Source organism: Dermochelys coriacea, chromosome 2 (genome assembly GCF_009764565.3).
Source record: "Dermochelys coriacea isolate rDerCor1 chromosome 2, rDerCor1.pri.v4, whole genome shotgun sequence".
Classification (NCBI taxonomy): domain Eukaryota; kingdom Metazoa; phylum Chordata; order Testudines; family Dermochelyidae; genus Dermochelys; species Dermochelys coriacea.
Window position 1 is genome coordinate 50,717,827 of NC_050069.1, and position 18,282 is coordinate 50,736,108.

Genomic DNA, 18,282 nt, shown 5'->3' on the forward strand with positions numbered 1-18,282 from the left:
GTGACAATGTATACCTTCAAATCAGCGGCACTGCGATGGGTACCCGCATGGCCCCACAGTATGCCAACATTTTTATGGCTGACTTAGAACAACGCTTCCTCAGCTCTCATCTCCTAATGCCCCTACTCTACTTGCGCTACATTGATGACATCTTCATCATCTGGACCCATGGAAAAGAAGCTCTTGAGGAATTCCACCATGATTTCAACAATTTCCATCCCACCATCAACCTCAGCCTGGACCAGTCCACACAAGAGATCCACTTCCTGGACACTACGGTGCTAATAAGCGATGGTCACATAACCACCACCCTATATCGGAAACCTACTGACCGCTATTCCTACCTACATGCCTCTAGCTTTCATTCAGATCATACCACTCGATCCATTGTCTACAGCCAAGCACTACGATATAACCGCATTTGCTCCAACCCCTCAGACAGAGACAAACACCTACAAGATCTCTATCATGCATTCCTACAACTACAATACCCACCTGCTGAAGTGAAGAAACAGATTGCCAGAGCCAGAAGAGTACCCAGAAGTCACCTACTACAGGACAGGCCCAACAAAGAAAACAACAGAACGCCACTAGCCATCACCTTCAGCCCCCAACTAAAACCTCTCCAACGCATCATCAAGGATCTACAACCTATCCTGAAGGACGAGCCATCACTCTCACAGATCTTGGGAGACAGACCGAGTCCTTGCTTACAGACAGCCCCCCAATCTGAAGCAAATACTCACCAGCAACCACACACCACACAACAGAACCACTAACCCAGGAACCTATCCTTGCAACAAAGCCTGTTGCCAACTCTGTCCACATATCTATTCAGGGGATACCATCATAGGGCCTAATCACATCAGCCACACTATCAGAGGCTCGTTCACCTGCGCATCTACCAATGTGATATATGCCATCATGTGCCAGCAATGCCCCTCTGCCATGTACATTGGCCAAACTGGACAGTCTCTACGTAAAAGAATGAATGGACACAAATCAGATGTCAAGAATTATAACATTCAAAAACCAGTTGGAGAACACTTCAATCTCTCTGGTCACTCGATCACAGACCTAAGAGTGGCTATCCTTCAACAAAAAAGCTTCAAAAACAGACTCCAATGAGAGACTGCTGAATTGGAATTAATTTGCAAACTGGATACAATTAACTTAGGCTTGATTAGAGACTGGGAATGGATGAGTCATTACACAAAGTAAAACTATTTCCCCCTGGTATTTCTCCCTCCCACCCCACCCCCCACTGTTCCTCTGATATTCTTGTTAACTGCTGGAATTAGCCTACCTTGCTTGTCACCATGAAAGGTTTTCCTCCTTCCCCCCCCCCCCCGCTGCTGGTGATGGCTTATCTTAAGTGATCACTCTCCTTACAGTATGTATGATAAACCCATTGTTTCATGTACTCTGTGTGTGTGTATATAAATCTCTCCTCTGTTTTTTCTACCAAATGCATCCAATGAAGTGAGCTGTAGCTCACGAAAGCTTATGCTCTAATAAATTTGTTAGTCTCTAAGGTGCCACTGGTACTCCTTTTCTTTTTGTAAAATAAACTAAATAAGTCTTTGGAATGTTTGCTTTACTGTGAAAATTCTGAGACTGAAGCATGAAGAATTAGGAAAATCTAGTGTTGCTCAAAAGTTTGTGCTTGGAAAATACATAGCAGATGTCAAAGGAATCAGTTTGCTGATTTTAATAGGGCACATGGATGAACAGTGTCATGTACTGCAAGAATGACATTGGTTCTGCTGTCTGTAGCCACAAATCCACAGGAAGGGGAAGGACAGGTGAACCTCTCCTCTTTGATGGCATCATGTCAGCTGCTGCTGCAGTTCTGATCATCCTTCTCCCCCAGAGCTGACCCACTGGGAACTCATATATATAATTTTTCACTGGTTTGACATTTGTTCTCTACTCTGTGTTGATTATGAGGTGATTTATCTTTCCCACACAAATGAGAATACCAGTAACTGAAATGCCAGCATTTCTGACAGATGAATAGCTCTCCTGAGTTAAATAAGATGGCTGCAGGGTGGATATGCTGGAGTTTAGATAGAAAGGCGAGCAGCAATGCCACCACGCTGCAGAAAACAGCTGTAGTAGCCTCATGAGATGGAATGCTAAATGCATACATCCATGCACAGAACACCTGCAGTAGCACATTTAACTCAAGCCTTGATCACACTCCTGATCCTGCTAATATTAAATTGCACATTAACTGAATCTGACCTGTGCAGTGTAAAGCCAGAGGATGCCTCCCTCTCCATGCTTTGATTCACTGGTGTCACGACATCAGTGATTCAAATGAACTAGCAGTAAATAGAGAGTTACAGCTTCTGCTGCTACCAGTGGTTGTCCTTTCCTTGCTTATTATTATCTCACTGTGATCATGGATACAGCCCCTGCTTTTCTTTCCGAGCAAAGGGAGCGCTTGCCCTGACTCAGTGCACTGGAATGAGGTGGGTTTTCATCAGTCCTCATCACTAACATTTGTTCACTGCCACTCATCAGTAATCTCCTGCCTTATGTCCTCCCTGTTTTCATCAGTGGGGGGATGCAGGGGTCAGCTCTTTTTGCGAGTGACACATCAGAAGAATTTTCCATTTCAAATCTAGTCTCAGCCCCTGCCTCTTTGGGGTGACATGTACTGTAATTCTTATGGAGAAAATGAACTCATTTTAAAGGAACCTTTCCTCTGCTCAAGCAGGGGAGAATGGAAACCTGACCCTTACTTTCTAGAAAACCCTGTGGAGCTCTGATACTGTTATCAGGTATCACTGGTAATCCAGCAATTTGAGCAAGTGAGGTTTGGCTAATCAAGGTTCTCCTGTATTTAGAATTTCAATTCCAGGAAAAATAAACAAAAAAAGGTGGCTTTTCTTCCATGACTGACTCAGAGACTCAGGGTCTCATTCTGCTCTCACACTGGTTTTACACTTTCACTATGACTTTAATGGATTTACCTCAGATTTACACAGGGCTAAGTGAAAGCAAAATCAATCCCTCAGACTTTCCCCACTGAGTTAATGAGACAAAATGAGTCTCTGTTGATCTACCCGGGTACATGGAAGCAGAGAACGAGAAGAAATGCCAGGCAGTTTCAACCATGTGATAAAATCCAATTGACCCAGCTTGAAACTCAGTGAAGGTGGCATTCAAATTAGTGACTTCCAGTAAAAGAAAAATAAAACTGTGTGCTAATTTGTAAAGCCCTGCAAATCTGCGGATATCAGCTTTATGTCTCTGAACCGTTTTTGCAGATCACAGATTGGATGCAGATACAAATTTTGAATCTGCGCAGGGCTCTGCTAATTTGAGGAGGTGAAAATTGTTATGGTAATTTTGCATTTTCACTGAAATGCCCTGAAAATATGAAGGGGCAAATCTGAAGTACTTCTAATTCTGAATCAATTTTTGGCACAACTCTAGTCATAAGCATACAGCCATACAGATTAAGGCCAGAAGGGACTACCAGATCATCTAGTCTGACCTCCTGTACACCACAGGCCCGCAACCACCACCACCACCCAGGACCCTCGCAATAAATCCACCATCTGAAATTAGACCTAAGTATTGCAGCCCACAGTAGACTATTCGCAAAAAGAAAAGGAGTACTTGTGGCACCTTAGAGACTAACAAATTTATTAGAGCATAAGCTTTCGTGAGCTACAGCTCACTTCATCAGATGCATTTATGCATTTATGCATCCGATGAAGTGAGCTGTAGCTCACGAAAGCTTATGCTCTAATAAATTTGTTAGTCTCTAAGGTGCCACAAGTACTCCTTTTCTTTTTGCGAATACAGACTAACACGGCTGCTACTCAGTAGACTATTATGTGCCACAAGCCAACCTCTCTGGCCACTCAGTAAAAGACTTTAAGGGTGGCAATTCTGCAACAGAAAATCTTCAAAAACAGACTCCAACGAGAAACTGCTGAGCTTGAATTAATATACAAACTAGATATCATTAACTTGGGTTTGAATAGAGACTGGGACTGGCTGGGTCATTACACATATTGAATCTATTTCCCCATGTTAAGTATCCTCACAACTTCTTGTCAACTGTCTAAATGGGCCATCTTGATTACCACTACAAAAGTTTTTTTCTTCTGCTGATAATAGCTCAACTTAATTAGCCTGTCACAGTTTGTATGGCAACTTCCACCTTCTCCATATGTGTATATAAATTTTCTAACTATATGTTCCATTCTATGCATCCGATGAAGTGGGCTGTAGCCCATGAAAGCTTATGCTCTAATACATTTTTTAGTCTCTAAGGTGCCACAAGTACTCCTGTTCTTTTTACGGATACAGACTAACACTGCTGCTACTCTGAAACAAGCCAAGAATAGGAGGGATCAAGGTGCAATAGTGCTCAAGATACCTGCAATGGCAGGAAAATGATTAGGTGAGATATACCAAGATAACCCTGGCAGTGACCCATACTCACACGCTGCAGAGGAAGATGAAAAGGACATTCTCAATCCAACTTGGGGGGAAATTAATTCCCTGCCCTACATACAGCAATCGGTTAAACCCTGAGCTTGTGAGCAAGAACCAGCCAGCCAAGCATCTGAGAGAGAGAATGCTTGGTACCACCTCAGAGCCCTGGCCCATGGCCATCGCTGATGCTTCACAGAAAGAAGATAAAAACAAAAAGCAAAAACAAACACCACAGAATACTTGGAGGAGAAATCTCTTCCTGACCCCTTCAGGTGGCCAGCAGGAACCCTGAGGTCTGAGTTAAGAATATAAGACAAACTGGAAGTCCAGGTCTGCTGAGTCCTGCCCTCTGCTATCACAAGCAACCCCCTCATACAATCATCTCCATTTTTTCAGAATAAAAATCAAAATTCTAATATATGTACTCAACTAAAATAAAGAAACTATCTTCTCATCAGAGTCCAATGTGGAAATGTGATATCAATTGGACTTTAATTTAGATAATCTTTCTTCTATGAAGGCACAGTACCACCTGCAAAACAATGCTCCAACACTATCATGAGTGTTTTGAGTATTCAAGTTCCTTATAGTGATACAATATTTAATACGAATCTTAACTTACAGTATATTAGGAGGATATAGCCTATTGAACATCCCTCTATCAGACCAGGAAATTACAATCAATTTTTTTTAAATATTAACCAAAATATTGCTTATAACAATTTGTTTAAATAAATTTTTAAAATACCCAAGTTCAAGAGAAAGAGGACCAATTTTGTTTTTGTTTTTTCCTTCTTTCTTATTAACTGATACATGGAAAAAATATCTTGAATCCAGGAATCTAACTGTTACATTGGTCATGGGTTCTGAGATCAAGAAAATACAGGGCCAGATTTTCAGCTGGTATAAATCAGCATAAATCCATAGAAATTCAATGGAACTATTCTAATTTGAACCAGTTGAATATTTGACTCTCAATTTCTAACTTTTCAGATTAGTAGATAACAATCTCTGAACTAAAGACAAGATAGACAACTCTGATCTGGAGATGGTACCACTGGTTAAATACATGATTCATAGATACTAAGGTCAGAAGGGACCATTATGATCATCTAGTCCGACCTCCTGCACAACGCAGGCCACAGAATCACACCCACGCACTCCTGCGAAAAACTTCTCACCTATGTGTGAGCTATTGAAGTCCTCAAATCGTGGTTTAAAGACTTCAAGGAGCAGAGAATCCTCCAGCAAGTGACCCATGCCCCATGCTACAGAAGAAGGCGAAAACCTCCAGGGCCTCTTCCAATCTGCCCTGGAGGAAAATTCCTTCCCAACCCCAAATATGGCAATCAGCTAAACCCTGAGCATATGGGCAAGATTCACCAGCCAGATAACCAGGAAAGAATTTTCTGAAGTAACTCAGATCCCACGCCATCTAACATCCCATCACAGGCCATTAGGCCTATTTACCATGCATATTTAAAGATCAATTATTTACCAAAATCATGTTATCCCATCATGATCTCCGACTATCTACTACCCAATCATTTTCTTGAGTAGTGATTGTCACTATGCTGGCAATAGCTATTCCTGAAAATATACATGACATCAGTACTTCTAAGAATGACTGTATTGGATGATAGGTTTCAGAGTAGCAGCCATGTTAGTCTGTATTCACAAAAAGAAAAGGAGTACTTGTGGCACCTTAGCGACTAACAAATTTATTTGAGCAAAACCTTTCGTGAGCTACAGCTCACTTCATCGGATGGTCATGCATCCTTTTCTTTTTGTGTATTGGATGATGATCAATTGGCACCACTCCTGAAAGTAATGCCCTATATTGATCCATAGGGGGTTGGTATGCCCAAGAAGGTAAAGCTTGTGTGAATCCCCTTACTTACTGAATTACAAGACAGATGTCCTTAAGATAGAGGTGGACAGTGGATGGAGATACTTGCAATGTTGACAATTATGGAGCATTATTAGTTAAACAAGAGAAAAATATGAAAAATACCTTAAAATATTCACAAGGGAAGTGGAATCAATTCAGAGCTTTAACGCCTTTGAAAATGCAAACACTCTGATTTTGTAAAATTATAGATAATTTAAAATAAAAGGAGGATTTTTAGCGTTTTAGAGGAAATAATGCCAATTGAAACATCAGCATTATAGCTCTTATTGTGCATTAGACTGTTTCATTCGACCTACACTATCTCTTTGCATTTTAATGTCTCACCACTCTAAAAGCTTCTACCATTTCATTATAATCCCGTTTTAAGATATAGCAATTTAAAACAAATATCTAAATTAGCCTACAAAGATGCTATACAAAAAAACAGGTATAGTTGTATTCAGCTTCTGGACAGTAAATGCTAAATCTTAGTAATTTAAACAAATGAAACTTCACCAGTTAAGAATATTCTCCATTTTTATATACATTATCAGAGTAGTGTCCGAATTACATGCTATCCAATAACAAAATAATCTGTTACCTCTCAGTGGACCTGATTCTGATCTTGGCTTCCCAAGTATAAATCCAGCCTAACTCTGATTTCAGTGGGCTGCACAGGGAGTAATTCTATGCAGAATCTGGCCAATAATGTTTACCAGTAAGAAGACAGGTTTCAGAGTAGCAGCCGTGTTAGTCTGTATTCGCAAAAAGAAAAGGAGTACTTCTGGCACCTTAGAGACTAACAAATTTATTAGAGCATAAGCTTTCGTGAGCTACAGCTCACTTCATCGGATGCATTTGGTGGAAAAAAAAGCACCAAATTTTTTCCACCAAATGCATCCGATGAAGTGAGCTGTAGCTCACGAAAGCTTATGCTCTAATAAATTTGTTAGTCTCTAAGGTGCCACAAGTACTCCTTTTCTTTTTAGTAAGAAGACAATTATTCATAGACAGAACATAACATGGAATGGTCCCACCTCAGCACTGACTGCCCTAATCCTCCAGTTGAGAAAGTTAAATCCCATGATGGGAAGGAGCCAAGGGGAGATGGAGGGATAAACTCCCTTAGTTGAGGTAGGATTCAAAAAAGGATTAGATATTTATATATGAATAACAAGAACAGTCACAACTATAGTAGATAGGATTTTTTTAAAAGAAGGAATATGAACCTCATGCTTCAGAAGATTACAGCTATGATGCCAATTAATCCAATCTGGCATTCCTCCTGTTCAATTTAAAGTTTTTTTCTTTTGGCAGATTGCAGATCATTATACCTTTTGCAACCTATTCAGTAGAGAAGTTATACACCTGTTTAATCATCTGCATTTGCAGGCTGCACTTCAATCCTAGTACACAAGGGACTTCCTGTTCCATTATTTCAGACTCTCATTAATATCCATTACACTGACATGCCAATATGGGTTAGCGACATGAGTTCATTTGCGCCCACTACATGAAACAATTTTGCTTTCTGCTTTTAATGTTGGGCGGTCACTGATATTTTTGTAGGGTTGCAGGATTAGGTTTTACTCAGCTCTAATAAAGATTTTTAAATTCACTTTTTGTTCATTTATTTCTAATATTAAAAACCAAATTTGTTGCAGAATCTTGTTTTGTAAATATATAAAGAAACCCAAACAAACTGCTTCTATATTTCCACCAGAAACTGTTCACCAGCTGGATATTCTGAAGTACATTTAGCTTTTGTGTTTCTTTGCAATTTGTATTACAACTGACATTTTTGCAAAATGATCGTATGCTTTTATTATTGTATAAAGGATGATGTATTCTTTGTGCCAGGCACCTTTGTGCCATAGTGCTATTGTCATATTTATTGCAACCAAATCTGGTGTCTACCATTTGTTTACTCTAGTATTCTGTCACTATGCTTTAAAATGTATTTCACGTCTTATTAACACTTTCATCTAGGAAGCAGCTGTTAGTAGCCCTGCAAATATAAACTGTCAAGTCCATTTCTCACAATAAACTTATTTGGACCTATTTATCAGTTATGCCAAAAACAATTCAGTCTCTAATCAATCCGTCTGTTAATTAATCAAAGTTAGCTTTGTTACATAATGGTCAATAGTCTTATATGGCAGCTACTTGTTTAGAAAGCATGTGTGCCTTTCCCAAGCATCAAACTTGAATGGATCAAAGTATTCTAGAAGTTTTAAAATGACTGCCTTATGCTTCCACTGGAATGTAATATACACCTCGAGTGTCTCTGGACTGGTTACTGATAGCAGCAAGAAAGATTTTGCCTTCTTACTTCCAGGAAAACATGGACACAATTTAATAATCACTTCTGCAGTTCTCTTCCAGGCCTCCTTCCAAATAAAAGGATTCAGATGTCTTCATTTGGCTACTTTTTGCAATAGATTTACTTTAATTCTAACTGCACATAAAAAAGATGCAGTACACTTGAGTGCTGGCTGGAGAATGGTTATTACTTCCGAGTTCCAAGCAATTGATGTAGAATAGGGGTATTAGTCTATTATAAATCTATCATATGACAGGAGTCTAATCCCGGGCTACCAGTACATTGAATTTCATGTCTGACAAAATAATAAAATAAAATAATCATAGAACTGCATCAGTTATATCTATAATGGCCCTGATCTAATATCACAGAGACAGATTTCATGTTAGGTGGGATGACTTGATGTGGTTAATGGAATATTCACATTCATCATTAAAAACATTACAAGAAACAACACCTGTTCTATTTTTCTTCCAGATAAAACAGAAAAGAATCTATTTCTATGAACATAGCCTATAATTGAATAGCTGTTATGTCTAAAGCATCATATGTTGTGACAGCTCTCTCTCTAGTGCCACCTACTGACAGCACTGCTTCAATTTCAAAGCCACGTATGAAACTAAAGAAATAAGTGTCTTTAGTTTCCGATGACAAGGCAGTCCTCTTGAGCTCTGTATCTGTAGCTGATTTCACCAAAACCTCTCAGTGGAATATTATCCTGGTTACTGTATCTATTTATAAATTTCTCTTTCCGATTCTCTGTGTGCAGCATTTCACTGGAATTGCTTAAGTTATATTGCCTTTTTCACACCTTATCAAAGAGTTTGTGTTTCTTTATATATTTATAGTTCTCTCATTTCATTCAGTGTATTTGAACTGGAAAACAAACGAAGAGACAAGCTATGTTAAATAAAAAGTTCAAATGTTTGTACACACACATGCTGGAGTTAAGTTATAGAAGTAAACACAGCTATATTTACTGTAAGGGCATCATTTTAAAAAGCTCCATTCGTACAATAGTCAGCTATGGATTCAAAGTTAGCAGTTTTAGCTAACTGATAGCTGAACTGGCTGAGTTCAGCGGCACAGGAGGGGGGTAGTAATGTTTTCCTAGTCCTGCTAGCCACTGGGGTGAGGAACTTCCTGTTTGCCTGAACACCTTTTGCTGCTTCCTCATAACAAATGGCAGTCTGAAACGGAAAGATACAATGGACAATCATCCAGTTCCTTCTGAAGAACAAGATGGAAGCCAGCAAGGCCCAGGAGGGAGCAAGTGTGTGGTGGGAGGAACAAATGTAGGCAGTAAGTGCCCTTTTGACAACCTTTCTGCATAGATATTTATATTCACAGATCAAAGAGAGATTTAGAGGAAATGTATAGTGCAAAGTGCAGTGCTTGTGTAAAGGCTCTCACAAAACTTCCTAGGATACTCCTAAGAATAATTACCTCTCCTGTCCCAGGCCAATAAGTACGTACATAGTATGTTTTCAGTAAGATCTAAAGCTAACAGCATTTTCAAAATCCTGTGCACCAAGGTCTCCAATATTGATTTCAATGGAAACTGCACATGAACAACTGATGGTATAAACAAACCCTTGGCCCCAGAATTCAGCCAAACTTCTTAGTAAAAACAGTGAGACAGTTATTAGTATAACCAGGAATGAATCCACCCCAAAGCCCTGTTCTTTCACCCCAGGGCACATGTAATTCCCATTGAACCTAATGGATGGAGAATATGGCCCTAGGAGACCTGCTACCTAAGCATAGGACCCACTCTTGCTTCCCCAAATCCTTTATCACTAGCAAGTATGGTAAAAGCAAATGTCAGTTTGCTATCAGTAAAAAAAAATACGTTGTTGTTTCTCTCACTCTTTTGTCATTTCTGATTAGGTAGCTATGATGAGGAGCACAAGTTTATCTTCCAGGTCCAAAAATCCATCTGGTTCCTAATAGTTGATCTTGTTTGTCAAAACTTTACCATAGAAAACACACATTTCAGCTGCATACAATAACCCTGAGTGCAAGGAAATATCCTCTGACAATACAAATGATAAGAAAGTACAATAATCCAAGAATGAGTCCACAGAGCTCTAAAATATGATGAGGCTATTATAAACCAGAAGAATCGCACGTCAGCAATGAACTTAGAAATTAAGGCATTTAAAATCTAAATCTAAATACCAAAGTCCTTAAAGTGTGTGGTCTAAAATAACTGCAGTTAACTTGGTCCACCTCATAAACATTTGTGAAACTACTTGTTTAAATGTGTTCATTATGAATGAAAAATGTGATATGTTTCACAACGAATCAGGCAAAAACCAGTATTCTTGAAATAGTTCTTTCTTTGTCAGTTACTTATTCAAGGTTGTATCTATATTGTATTTTTTGTTGTCAAACTTGTTGAATAGAAAATTGGTCCCCAACTTATCTACTTAATGAAAAGAGCCCCATAATATTTTATTTGTATTTATTTTTACCCAGAGCATCCTATAAATCAGCTCTTTGTCAAACCTTTACAAGAAATAACTTCTAGTGTGATACAGCCATTGATAGAGTCTTGCTATTATTGACCCTTAGCCAGTAAAGCACTTACACATCTGCATGAGTAAGCATGTGACTATTCTCATTGACTTGTTAGTAATTGTAATAAGAAAAGGTTTTGATTTTGGTCATTACACCATATTGTCACTATCAACAATTCAATGTCAGAGAAGTATGTGCGCTATTTTGGATTTTCCCCCCCTTTATTGCCTGTTTGCCTCCTGTACAGAGGACCCAGTTATAATTTACCTTTAATTCTTTAAACTGGATTTTGTTTGCTGATATGCAAGGCACATTGGTGAGTGAAATGTCCCAAGTAAGCAAAAGTTTTGTAAATGTATTTAAATAAGTTGTCAACGTCCTATGGTTTTGTTATAAACAAATGAAATGTTACTGCTAAGCATGGACAATCCTGGCACTTCTTTAAGAACACTAAGTCTTGGAATATTGCACACTGCTGCTGATTTTTAAAAATACCTACTGCAGTACTGGCTCACAGAAAAAAAAGATCTCCAGTTGAACAGAAAATGTTTTGGGTTTTTTTTGAGTTTTGAAAAGTTGAAAAAAAATCATTCTGGATCAAATGAAATGTTTTGTTTCAACAAATCAAAATATTTAATTTCAATTTTGACTGTTTTAAAACATTTTTGATTAATATAATACAATCAAAGGAAATTTTGAAATGAAAATTCATTTCAAACCAAAAGCCCCAAAACATTTCTTATGAAAATGTCTAAGTGAAGTGTTTCAACTTTTTCCTGAATTTTTGGGAGGACCAAAGCAATTTGGCAAAACTGACACAAGTTTGCAAAACCTTTTGGTGTCACTGAATGTGTACTTTTTGGCTAAAAAATGCTTCAGCTGAAAAAATTCATCAAGCTATCTTTGGGAACAGTCAGGGATCACAGTAAACCGGGGCATGCCTGATTTAGGTAATAGCTTTCTCCCAAGGATACTGCCTTGGTGGCTACAGGAGAGCACATAACAAAGAAGACTTAAGTTAACTTAAAACTCTAAAAAGAAAAAGCAGTACTTGTGGCACCTTAGAGACTAACAAATTTATTAGAGCATAAGCTTTCGTGAGCTACAGCTCACTTCATCGGATGCATGAAATGTTCTCTGTGTGTGTATATAAATCTCTCCTCTGTTTTTTCCACCAAATGCATCCGATGAAGTGAGCTGTAGCTCACGAAAGCTTATGCTCTAATAAATTTGTTAGTCTCTAAGGTGCCACAAGTACTGCTTTTCTTTTTGCGAATACGGACTAACACGGCTGCTACTCTGAAACCTGTCATTAAAACTCTAAGGCAGGGGTGGCCAGCCTGTGGCTCCGGAGCCATATGCGGCTCTTCAGAAGTTAATATACGGCTCCTTGTATAGGCACTGACTCTGGGGCTGGAGCTACAGGTGCCAACTTTCCAATGTGCCAGGGGGTGCTCACTGCTCAATGCCTGGCTCTGCCACAGGCTCTGCCACAGGCCCTGCCCCCCGACTCCACCCCTTCCCACCCCCTCTCCATAGCCTGCCATGCCCTCGCGCCTCCCCCACCCCTCCAGAGCCTCCTGCACACCAGGAAACAGCTGATCAGCAGGGATGGAGAGGAGGCTCTGATTGGGCAGGAGGCACTGGGAGTGGGGAGGGAGATGATAGGGGGCTGCTGATGTATTACTGTGGTTCTTTGGCAACGTACACTGGCAAATTCTGGCTCCTTCTCGGGCTCAGGTTGGCCACCCCCGCTCTAAGGGGATAGAACACCAGCTTTATGGACTATAGTTCAAATCCAGAGCCCACTCAAATTAGTGGAAATCTTTCCATCAACTTCAGTGAGCTGTGAAAGAAGCCCAATACCAATGGATTTAAATTAAATCTTTATAGGATGGAAAAGTGTGCAATAGGATTTGAAAAATGGAAATCAATAAAGATAATGTATTATGGGGACATAATGGAATTCTTATTGAAAGAACTCTGAAAAGTAATGCATGGCAAAATAGGGAAGGATGTTTGAATGCACAACAGCAGCACAAATGGGGCTGTAATAACCACTTGCCAGACCCTCTGCTACAAAGTAAATCACACAACAGAGAATGAGTTTAAAGATATTTTTCCAATGTAGAATCATTCAGCTAAGATTTTTTTTTTAATTGGAATGTAAATCATAGAATCATAGAATCATAGAATATCAGGGTTGGAAGGGACCCCAGAAGGTCATCTAGTCCAACCCCCTGCTCAAAGCAGGACCAAGTCCCAGTTAAATCATCCCAGCCAGGGCTTTGTCAAGCCTGACCTTAAAAACCTCTAAGGAAGGAGATTCTACCACCTCCCTAGGTAACGCATTCCAGTGTTTCACCACCCTCTTAGTGAAAAAGTTTTTCCTAATATCCAATCTAAACCTCCCCCATTGCAACTTGAGACCATTACTCCTCGTTCTGTCATCTGCTACCATTGAGAACAGTCTAGAGCCATCCTCTTTGAAACCCCCTTTCAGGTAGTTGAAAGCAGCTATCAAATCCCCCCTCATTCTTCTCTTCTGCAGACTAAACAATCCCAGCTCCCTCAGCCTCTCCTCATAAGTCATGTGCTCTAGACCCCTAATCATTTTTGTTGCCCTTCGTTGTACTCTTTCCAATTTATCCACATCCTTCCTGTAGTGTGGGGCCCAAAACTGGACACAGTACTCCAGATGAGGCCTCACCAGTGTCGAATAGAGGGGAACGATCACGTCCCTCGATCTGCTCGCTATGCCCCTACTTATACAACCCAAAATGCCATTGGCCTTCTTGGCAACAAGGGCACACTGCTGACTCATATCCAGCTTCTCGTCCACTGTCACCCCTAGGTCCTTTTCCGCAGAACTGCTGCCGAGCCATTCGGTCCCTAGTCTGTAGCGGTGCATTGGATTCTTCCATCCTAAGTGCAGGACCCTGCATTTATCCTTATTGAACCTCATTAGATTTCTTTTGGCCCAATCCTCCAATTTGTCTAGGTCCTTCTGTATCCTATCCCTCCCCTCCAGCGTATCTACCACTCCTCCCAGTTTAGTATCATCCGCAAATTTGCTGAGAGTGCAATCCACACCATCCTCCAGATCATTTATGAAGATATTGAACAAAACGGGCCCCAGGACCGACCCCTGGGGCACTCCACTTGACACCGGCTGCCAACTAGACATGGAGCCATTGATCACTACCCGTTGAGCCCGACAATCTAGCCAGCTTTCTACCCACCTTATAGTGCATTCATCCAGCCCATACTTCCTTAACTTGCTGACAAGAATGCTGTGGGAGACCGTGTCAAAAGCTTTACTAAAGTCAAGAAACAATACATCCATTGCTTTCCCTTCATCCACAGAACCAGTAATCTCATCATAAAAGGCGATTAGATTAGTCAGGCATGACCTTCCCTTGGTGAATCCATGCTGACTGTTCCTGATCACTTTCCTCTCCTCTAAGTGCTTCAGGATTGATTCTTTGAGGACCTGCTCCATGATTTTTCCAGGGACTGAGGTGAGGCTGACCGGCCTGTAGTTCCCAGGATCCTCCTTCTTCCCTTTTTTAAAGATGGGCACTACATTAGCCTTTTTCCAGTCATCCGGGACTTCCCCCGTTCGCCACGAGTTTTCAAAGATAATGGCCAAGGGCTCTGCAATCACAGCCGCCAATTCCTTCAGCACTCTCGGATGCAATTCGTCCGGCCCCATTGACTTGTGCACGTCCAGCTTTTCTAAATAGTCCCTAACCACCTCTATCTCTACAGAGGGCTGGCCATCTCTTCCCCATTTTGTGTTGCCCAGCACAGCAGTCTGGGAGCTGACCTTGTTAGTGAAAACAGAGGCAAAAAAAGCATTGAGTACATTAGCTTTTTCCACATCCTCTGTCACTAGCTTGCCTCCCTCATTCAGTAAGGGGCCCACACTTTCCTTGGCTTTCTTCTTGTTGTCAACATACCTGAAGAAACCCTTCTTGTTACTCTTGACATCTCTTGCTAGCTGCAGCTCCAGGTGCGATTTGGCCCTCCTGATATTTTTCCTACATGCCCGAGCAATATTTTTATACTCTTCCCTGGTCATATGTCCAACCTTCCAACTTTTTTGATTAAAAAGTTAATCAATAGGTTGTGCAGAGAACAGACAAGAGGTGGTAAGAGCCTATGAGGATGAGAGACATTGGAGAAGTAAAGCATTAGAATCAACAGTGAAACGTAAGAGAGGAACAACATTTTTATTTAACTGAAGACTGCCCGTCAAGACAGACTCTAGTTTGGAAGTTTGGGATAGAAAGTAACAATAATAGTGTGAAGAATGATCATGACAGGGAATGTTCACAACATCAGACTAGTTTTTATCCAATTAGATGTTTTCATGTATATTTATACACACACACGACTATTGTTCACTGTTCTCTTTTTGAAACTCATATCAAATTCCTTTTTATGACAATAAGACTTTTTCATTTCCTTTTGACTTTCTTTGTAAGAAAATTGGCCTAGTAGTGGATGCATTTTGTGCATGTATTTAAACCTGGCATAAATAAATAACAGATGAAATTCATATTTCACAAGTTTACAATTGATTCTGCAGCATATGATTCTGGTGCACATCTGTAACACAGGGTTGATAATGTATTTCTTTCTCTGATTAGTTCTACAAACACTGGATTATCTGTTTTCATGCAAATCAAGAGGACTCTTGCTACTGAGATGCAATATATTACAAGGAGGACACTAAAATATACTGGGCCCCAAACCATTTGTTATCGTTTGTCTTAACATCTCTTTACCTAGGAACTGGTTACATTTTTATAAATGTTCATCAACTGTTAAGAACAGTAAAAGATTAGGGTTCCCTGATGATTTAATCACAATTGCTTAGAGAGTAAATATATTTTACTTATAACAGATTGGGGACATTTAATTATGTAAAATTTATTTTGTTCATCTCCATATACTCACTGATGAGTGAGACTTGAAGCCAAGGTGTAAGAGAAATTTCAGAATCTCTTTTGTAAATATCTTCCCTTCTTTAATTCTCTCTGTTTCTATATGGTTGGGTCTTCTTTTTCCCTAATGTAAATCTCATTTGATTCCAATGTGAGGAAACCCCACCATCTTGTGGTCAGATGCAGGTAAGACACTGAAAGACAGAAGTCTGGTTAAGTAGAGGTTTCAGAGTAGCAGCCGTGTTAGTCTGTATTCGCAAAAAGAAAAGGAGTACCGGTGGCACCTTAGAGACTAAACACGGCTGCTACTCTGAAACCTGTGATTATGCAAGGCACTGAATTTAGCCGTATAGAGTGGAAATCTGTCAACTTCATGAAAAAACTCGCACAGATACAGACAGACATCATCTTCCTCTCCAAATGCAAACAGATGGACATCATACCGAAAGGACTGAAGGTAAATTTGTTAGTCTCTAAGGTGCCACCGGTACTCCTTTTCTTTTTGGTTAAGTAGAATGTCTGCATCACAGAAATTGCACTGCTGTTGGAGATGTAGCTCAGATGATATTAAGAACAATAGATATAATATACAAAAATGCTTATTTTTTTGGTTGAATATTAACATTTGAAAACTTGTTTTTTTACCTTAGATTACATTTCCTCAAGATCTGTAATTTCTCTGTGTTTATTAAAATAAATATATGGAATATTGCAAAGAAGGAGATAATTATTTGGAAAATTTCCAAATTTTGAAGGGTGATAATTGCATGATTTAAGGGTATTCTTATAGTTATTTCAAAACCAAGCCAGACCTCCTCCTCCCAAATTTGGACCAATACAAGCTGAGATAAACCAGTTAAGGTTGCTGTGCAACAATGTATTTACTTGTCACATCATTTGCAATCCCAAACACTTAAAAGCAAACGAATGAAGAGTTAAGGCCACCACAAATCTTACAATGCCCAAATAAGAATAGATAGGGAACACTTCAAATTTTATGTTTGTATATTGTATACACACACACATACGTTAATAAGATTTTTGATACTATCTCATATGACCGTCTCATAAATGAACTTAGAAAAATATAACCTAGACAAACCTACTGCAAGATGGATGCACAACTGGTTGGAAAACAATACTCAAAGAGTAGTTATCAATGGTTCACATTCAAGATGGAAGGGCACATGAAATGGGATCCCACAGGGATCTGTCCTGGGTCTGGTTCTATTCATTATTTTCATAAATGATTCAGAAAATGGCAGAGAGAGCACACTTAGAAAGTTTGCGGACAATACCAAGATGGGAGATTGCAAACATTTTAAAGGACAGGATTAAAATTCAGTATGATCTTGACAAATGGAGAAATGGTCTGAAATAAATAGGATGAAATTCAATAAGGACAAATTCAAAGTACTATACTTGGGAAGGAATAATGAATTTCACAAATACATGAAAGGGAATGACTGTCTAGGAAGGAGCACTGCAGAAAGGATCTGGGAGTTACAGTGGAGCACAAGCTAAATATGAGTCGGCAATGTAATTCTTCCACTTTCCTCAGCATTGTGATAAGGCCTCAACTGGAGTACATGTCTGAGCACCACACTCTGGGAAAGATGTGGACAAATTGGAGAAAGTCCTGTGGAGAGCAACAAAAATGATTAATGGTCTACAAAACATGACCTACAAGGAAAGATTGAAAAAATGGGTTTACTTAGTCTGGAAAAGAGAAGACTGAGTGGGGACATGATAACCTTCTTCAAGTACGTAAAAGGTTGTTATGTAGAGTAGAGTGATAAAGTTTTCTTATCCACTGAGGACAGGACAAGAAGTAATGGACTTAAATTCCAGCAAGGGAGATTTCAGGTTAAACATTAGGAAAAAATTCCTAACTGTAAGGGTAGTTAAGCACTGGAACAAATTACCTAGGCAGGTTGTGGAATCTCTGTCATTGGAGGTTTTTAAAGAACAAGTTAGACAAACAACTGACAAGAATGGTCTAGATAATACTTAGTCCTGCTTCAGTGGAGGGAATTGGAGTAGATAACCATTGAGGTTCCTTTCTGTCCTACATTCTGTGACTGTATGTGTATTGAGGTTTTTGTGGGTCACATTCTGCTCACTGCTACAAC

The 18,282-nt window shown here is 39.6% G+C and overlaps 1 protein-coding gene across 11 annotated transcripts in view; it reads right to left on the reverse strand.

The window, feature by feature from the left end:
- RALYL (RALY RNA binding protein like) overlaps positions 1–18,282 on the reverse strand; it is a 629,175-nt gene that overhangs the window by 188,834 nt on the left and 422,059 nt on the right. The window contains exon 1 of one of the 11 annotated variants that reach the window (XM_043507669.1): positions 16,164–16,274. The exons of the other annotated variants lie outside the window; for them this stretch is intronic. The gene's annotated coding sequence lies outside the window, so the exon portion shown is untranslated. Of the gene's footprint in view, positions 1–16,163; positions 16,275–18,282 lie in introns of those variants that run through there. 11 annotated transcript variants of the gene reach the window in all.